Source organism: Tachypleus tridentatus, chromosome 7, assembly GCF_004210375.1.
Source record: "Tachypleus tridentatus isolate NWPU-2018 chromosome 7, ASM421037v1, whole genome shotgun sequence".
Classification (NCBI taxonomy): domain Eukaryota; kingdom Metazoa; phylum Arthropoda; class Merostomata; order Xiphosura; family Limulidae; genus Tachypleus; species Tachypleus tridentatus.
In genome coordinates this window covers 11,215,194-11,222,690 of record NC_134831.1, presented here as the reverse complement: position 1 = coordinate 11,222,690, position 7,497 = coordinate 11,215,194, and the positions used below count along the sequence as shown (strand labels likewise).

Here is a 7,497-nt window from a genome sequence, read left to right as displayed (position 1 = left end):
AGTATATAAAATAAACTCAACAAGTGTAACCTACAGCTACTGATAACAAGAACACCGAGTATATAATATAAACTCAACTAGTGTAATCTACAGCTACTGATAACAAGAACACCGAGTATATTACATAAACTCAACTAGTGTAACCAACAGCTACTGATAACAAGAACACCGAGTATATAACATAAACTCAACAAGTGTAACCTACAGCTACTGATAACAAGAACACCGAGTATATAACATAAGCTCAACTAGTGTAACCTACAGCTACTGATAACAAGAACACCGAGTATATTACATACACTCAACTAGCGTAACCTACACTTACTGATAACAAGAACACCGAGTATATAACATAAACTCAACTAGTGTAACCTACAGCTACTGATAACAAGAACACAGAGTATATAACATTGACTCAACTAGTGTAACCTACAGTTACTGATAACAAGAACACCGAGTATATTACATAAACTCAACTAGCGTAACCTACAGCTACTGATAACAAGAACACAGAGTATATAACATAAACTCAACTAGCGTAACCTACAGCTACTGCTAACAAGAACACCGAGTATATTACATAAACTCAACTAGCATAACCTACAGTTACTGATAACAAGAACACCGAGTATACAACATAAACTCAACTAGTGTAACCTACAGTTACTGATAACAAGAACACCAAGTATATAACATAAACTCAACTAGTGTAACCTACAGTTACTGATAACAAGAACACCAAGTATATAACATAAGCTCAACTAGTGTAACCTACAGCTACTGATAACAAGAACACCGAGTATATTACATACACTCAACTAGCGTAACCTACAGTTACTGATAACAAGAACACCGAGTATATAACATAAACTCAACTAGTGTAACCTACAGCTACTGATAACAACAACACCGAGTATATAACATAAACTCAACTAGTGTAACCTACAGCTACTGATAACAAGAACACCGAGTATATAACACAAGCTCAACTAGTGTAACCTACAGCTACTGATAACAAGAACACCGAGTATATTACATACACTCAACTAGCGTAACCTACAGTTACTGATAACAAGAACACCGAGTATATAACATAAACTCAACTAGCGTAACATACAGCTACTGATAACAAGAACACCGAGTATATTACATAAACTCAACTAGCGTAACCTACAGCTACTGATAACAACAACACCGAGTATATTACATAAACTCAACTAGTGTAACCTACAGCTACTGATAACAAGAACACCGAGTATATAACATAAACTCAACAAGTGTAACCTACAGCTACTGATAACAACAACACCGAGTATATACCATAAACTCAACTAGTGTAACCTACAGCTACTGATAACAAGAACACCGAGTATATAACACAAGCTCAACTAGTGTAACCTACAGCTACTGATAACAAGAACACCGAGTATATTACATACACTCAACTAGCGTAACCTACAGTTACTGATAACAAGAACACCGAGTATATAACATAAACTCAACAAGTGTAACCTACAGCTACTGATAACAAGAACACCGAGTATATAACATAAGCTCAACTAGTGTAACCTACAGCTACTGATAACAAGAACACCGAGTATATAACATAAACTCAACTAGTGTAACCTACAGCTACTGATAACAAGAACACCGAGTATATAATATAAACTCAACTAGTGTAATCTACAGCTACTGATAACAAGAACACCGAGTATATTACATAAACTCAACTAGTATAACCAACAGCTACTGATAACAAGAACACCGAGTATATAACATAAACTCAACAAGTGTAACCTACAGCTACTGATAACAAGAACACCGAGTATATAACATAAGCTCAACTAGTGTAACCTACAGCTACTGATAACAAGAACACCGAGTATATTACATACACTCAACTAGCGTAACCTACAGTTACTGATAACAAGAACACCGAGTATATAACATAAACTCAACTAGCGTAACATACAGCTACTGATAACAAGAACACCGAGTATATTACATAAACTCAACTAGCGTAACCTACAGCTACTGATAACAACAACACCGAGTATATTACATAAACTCAACTAGTGTAACCTACAGCTACTGATAACAAGAACACCGAGTATATAACATAAACTCAACAAGTGTAACCTACAGCTACTGATAACAACAACACCGAGTATATAACATAAACTCAACTAGTGTAACCTACAGCTACTGATAACAAGAACACCGAGTATATAACATAAACTCAACTAGTGTAACCTACAGCTACTGATAACAAGAACACCGAGTATATAACATAAACTCAACTAGTGTAACCTACAGCTACTGATAACAAGAACACCGAGTATATAACACAAGCTCAACTAGTGTAACCTACAGCTACTGATAACAAGAACACCGAGTATATTACATACACTCAACTAGCGTAACCTACCGGTTGAAGAATGGATGGCACATATACTCAAACTTAGATTAGGAGCAGCACAAGTCACGTCACAACTTATTCTGTAAGTGACTTGAAGAATTAGAAATCCCGAATAACATGGTAAACAGTAATAATGTTTTGTTTCGGGATTATTGTACTTGTGGTTATTTTGTTGTTGTTTTTTGTGTGTTTTGTGGTTTATTATTTGATTACCTTTGGTTTTGGGAAGAGTATTGGCTTTATCGTTGTCTGAAGTTTTCGCACGTGAGCAAGAAGAAAGTTGAAATTTTTACAAACCCTTATGTGAAGGATTTAAATACTATGACGATTTTTAAGCCTACTTCAATCGTTCAAGTGGCTGTGTTACTGTAATATCTTTTTTAAAATGTATTTTGTGCAGTTTTTTTTTTTTTTACATTTGAAATCTATTTGAACCCTTAACGTGTCTTCCATATCATTTAAAAAGATTACAAAAAAATGAAAATTTAAACAAACTTAGATTGAAAGTATTTTATTTTTATTTCTGGTGCATTACAAGGGTATAAAACTGTTGATTACACTGCACAACAATTTTTTTGAAAAGTTTTTGCTGATTGTGACAGGTACCTGGTGGGTATGCACAAATATAGTGTTGGTTTTGCTTCATCACGTAGAAACTCTAAGAAATAGACAGTTAACAGTTTACCGGCAATAACGTATTTAATTCCGTTTATGTTTCTAATACGCTATTAAGTTCAACGTAATTAAGTGTTTTGCTCCTGATTTTCGTTTGTATTCAATGTCCGGTGCATGACGTTGCAGTGTCCAACAGTAGTCAGTAAGCATTGACGGATTCCAGTTGCCCTGATATTGTTTTTCCATTGTAGCAATGTCCTGGTGAAACCTTTCACCGTGTTCGTCACTGACAGCACCGAGATTTGCGGAGAAGTCCAAGTGTGAGTGGAGGAAATGAATCTTGAGTGACATGTTGCACTTCATTGTTTTGCATGCTTTGAGAAGTTTGTCTACCAGCTGAATGTAATGTGGGGCTCTGTAATTGCCAAGAAAATTGTCAACAACGTCTTTGAAGGCTTTCCTGGCAATCTTTTCTGGCCCAACTAACAGATCTTCGAACCGCTTGTCACTCATAACATATCTGATCTGAGGGCCAACAAAAATGCCCTCTTTGATCTTGGCCTCAGTTATTCTTGGAAATATCTGTCTTAAATAACGAAAACCTTTGCCTTCTTTGTTCATTGCTTTCACGAAATTCTTCATAAGTCCCAATTTTATGTGAAGAGGAGGCAACAAAATATTTGCCGGGTCAACAAGCGGTTCATGCGCCACATTTTTCTGTCCTGGAACTAACTTTTTACGAAGTGGCCAGCTCTGTCTAGAATAGTGTGACTCTTTGGCACGACTGCCCCATTCACAGATGAAATAACAGTACTTTGTATAGCCGAGCTGCAGTCCCAGTAACAGAGCAACGACTTTCAGATCACCACAGATATTCCAGTTGTACTTGCTGTACTGGATGTGCTTCAGCAACATTTCCATGTTCTCGTAGGTTTCTTTCATGTGTGCTGCATAGCCAACAGGTATTGAAGTGTAAACGTTGTCATTCTGTAACAGAACAGCTTTGAGGTTTAACATACCTGGTGATAGCAAACACCATTCCTGCAGTCTCGAACCCAGCAACTCGGCTTTTGCTTTTGACAGACCCAAATCTCTAACCAGATCGTTTAATTCTGACTGTGTTATGAGAAGTGGATCGCCTGAGGAGCACGGTTCAAAATCTGGATCAATGTCACTGCCAGTTCCCTGCATTGTAGTTTCTTCATCTGGTTCGTCTAAGATCCATTCCTCTGGTGGTTTCAGAATTGGAAGACTGTCGTCATGTGGCACGGGTCTCATTGCTGAAGGCAGGTTAGGGTATTCAATTGACTTCTTGTTTTTGGCAGAGAAACCAGACACACTAGTCAAACAGAAGTAACAGTCCGTCACATGGTCTTTCTGTTCTCGCCATATCATCGGGACAGCAAATGGCATTGTCTTTCGAGTGCCTCTGAGCCAAGCTCTCAGACAGACAGCACATGTCGCACAACAAATGTGAGGCGCCCATTCTTGGTCTTGATCACCAATTTTACAGCCGAAGTACAGATGATATGCTTTCTTCACAAGAGCAGTCGTTGAGCGTCTCTGATGAACAAGCGTATACTCGTCACAAATATAGCAGAATGTATCGCGGCTGTTACAACGTTGACGAGACATATTGACCGACGCCAATCGTCCTGTAAAACGTCTATAGCATCTAACTTACTTGTTATAGTGCTACTGAGGCAATGCTATATTCTGAAACAATACGTACACACTATAAGGTCTATATTAATCCAATGAGCAGCATTTGTGTATGCAAACCACTTTTATAGCCTACTGAGACAGTGTAAAGCTGGCTCCGGCCTGCCAGAGCTGCATACTTCCACAGAACAGCTTCCAACCTGGCCTGATTTCATGCCTGGACATGCCCAAACTGCACAAAACATTGTTCACAGGTCGAAACTAAAAGTTTTGGACACAAATATAAGAAAAAACATGACAAAACTAAAGATTTCGATGAAACGGTACGTGATGGGCAAACTTGGATGTGATTTTTGTGATTAGCCAAAAATCTATGAGGAACAACCAACAGTGTGCAAGAAACAAAAACTTTGTTGTACAGTGTACAAATTTATTTCATCCACAACTAATGTGTGAGAGGTTCATGCAAAATATTTTATATGTGATATTTTTCTATACTATTAGAAATCAAAAAAATAAAAATATATTTACATTTTAAAAGATCTAAAATTTGTATAATACCAAATCTTACTATTCAAGCAAACAAAAATTGTCCGTCTTACATTCTATAGCTTTTTTTACAGTGCTCACAGGTAAAATGAAGTACCCAGGGTTTGTCTTGATCCCCGACAGACATGCCGAAATATGCCTCGTAGGATTCGCACATTTTAGCAGATGCTGTCAGAGTACTATTTTGCTCTTGTTTTGATAAATTGGCCACATACATAGCAGAATACATCTGCTTGCAGCTTCTTGATGCCATCTTTGATGAAATCAGATAGGTCTATTTGTTCACTTAGGCAGCAAGAACTAAATTGAAGTGGTGAGCCCCTGCATATATATTAACATGGAAAGTTTTAGAAAATTCTAAAAGGTTGTTGAAAATTTTCGTAAGTTCTATAACATTCTAGAAAGTTCTTGAAAATTCTTGTAAGTTCGAGAAAATTTTCTATCAGCTACTCAGCACTGAATCTACCTGCAATGTTCTGGAAAATGGGTAAATTTGAAAATTTCGTTACCAAGGTCACAAAAGCAAAGTTTTAAGATAAAAATAGGTCTTTTCCATTTACTTTAGGCATAAGCAATTGGGAAATAACACTTCTGCCCAGGAACAATGAAAAGTAAAACTTTTGTTACATTGTGTAATAGTTATTACAAATGATGGTTTATATACAACAGTTTAACAAATTTACAGACAATACTAAGTTTTTTATCCAGTCTGGAACTGAATATTTTATTGATAATCCAATTCCACGACGAACAAATTAATTCTGAGCTGATGTTGTCGCACCTCACTCAAGGCCTTACAACAGTTAAGCTCCCTTCTAACTGATAATAACGTCAAAAATAATTCACTGAAATTGAAAGATTTGTGACGTTCGATATCTATAACGTTCCTGGTCATGTTTTTTAGTTTTTCGATTGATAGGCTGTAATCACAGTTATAACTTCCTAGGCCTATAGCTGTCCGATAATATTCTCCTTCTGTCTCTCGGCTGACTGCTTTTTTGTACAAATCACGCAAGATTCTAGAATCTTCACGAAAGCTCGCGACAATACTATCAGTCCAGTAGTATTACATACTCATCTAGCACACTGTTGATTCTTATGCAGACGAACGTTTTAAAAATTTCGAGAACAGACAGGACTTGCTCAATACATAGTCTGTAAGACTGTAATATACTTATTTCACATGCAAAAGAGAACTATAAAGAAAGAAGTGTAGGCATTAAAATAAATGTACATCAATAAATCTGTTACTATTCATTCAAACCACAGACATTCTAGCTTACCCGTGACAACCGTACAATCATGCTCTTCTGTTGACTTTGGTATAGCTGGTTGAAGGACATTTTCTGACTTCCAACCATGATCTTCTGTTGGCCTTGACATATCTGGTTTAGGAACATTGGCAGACTTCCACATGCCAACCTGGTAATTAGCCTGTCTAATGTACTGACTGTTTCATAATAATTTTGTCATAAATTGTTGATGAAAGGGAGCTAACAGTGACCTGAAATTTAAAAAAAAAAAAACTAAGTAATTCCAACGTGAAACAGTAAAGTACGTATATACACTTGTTGTGTTGTACACAAAACACACACTTTGTAGAAACAAGAATATAGAAACATTTTCCAAACTTGCGGTATTTGTTGATATTCCTTGTGCAGGAGAAACTCAGTCGTAGCGAAGCTTTATAAGTTATTACCGGTACATGTAGACACAGTACCACAAATAAAGCTTTGACATTGACCTCAGAATTGTTGTGTATGTTTTGTGCACAAAATAGACTTGTTTGTTTTTTTCTTTTGGAATAAAGCATTAATTCTAACTAAGAACGTACATATGTTTAATGGTTAAAGTTGTGATTTAGCACAAAACAGTAATATTTTAGTGTTTTCTTCTAGAAGCTTCTGTGGTGGTACTTTACCGTATGTGAACCAATAATATATCGTTTTGAAGTAACTAGTTCCATCTTTCAAATTATATTATTAAGAGTCAACATTTCCAAAACATTGAAGAATAGACTCACAAGCTATGACACCCCCTTGTTTTCTGGTGTCATAAACTTATCACTAGCTGCACGAACCTTCTATTAAAAGAAGGTCTAAACAGATTGTTTATTCCAAGATATTTTCGAAAAACTGGATACGTTAAATCTCTCTGCAGGGAAGCAACACACACACTGAAGCTCGCAGAGACGGTTTCAGCATTCAGAAAAAAGTTACTACTGTGGAGAAGCAAAATGGTGGAAAAGACTG

The 7,497-nt window shown here is 36.5% G+C and overlaps 1 long non-coding RNA gene across 1 annotated transcript; it reads right to left on the bottom strand.

Annotated features, from left to right (window-relative positions):
- Window positions 1-5,412: 5,412 nt before the first annotated feature.
- Window positions 5,413-6,791, bottom strand: LOC143255111 (uncharacterized). Its single transcript, XR_013030441.1, has 2 exons — window positions 6,529-6,791; window positions 5,413-5,566 (listed from the first exon to the last, which is right to left on the bottom strand). It is a non-coding gene; the product is annotated as an uncharacterized LOC143255111 (long non-coding RNA).
- Window positions 6,792-7,497: the final 706 nt, after the last annotated feature.